We start from the raw sequence: 265 nt of genomic DNA, 5'->3' as shown, positions 1-265 counted from the left end.
ATTGTTTAGGAGAGTGTTGTTCAGTTTCCATGTGCTTGTGAAGTTTCTATAGTTTCTTGTGCTATTGATCTCTAGTTTGATTGCACTATGATCTGATAATATACAGGGGATGACTTCAATTTTTTTGCATTTATTTAGACCTGTTCTGTGAGCCAGTATGTGGTCTATCTTGGAGAATGATCCATGTGCAGCCAAAAAGAATGTATATTCTGATTTTGGGGGGTGGAATACTGTATAAACATCTATTAAGTCCATGTGTTACAAA

The sequence above is a fragment of the Fukomys damarensis genome, unplaced genomic scaffold, assembly GCF_012274545.1.
Source record: "Fukomys damarensis isolate Sample0158 unplaced genomic scaffold, DMR_v1.0_HiC HiC_scaffold_15, whole genome shotgun sequence".
NCBI classification, from domain to species: domain Eukaryota; kingdom Metazoa; phylum Chordata; class Mammalia; order Rodentia; family Bathyergidae; genus Fukomys; species Fukomys damarensis.
Note: the sequence above shows the minus strand (reverse complement) of the source record.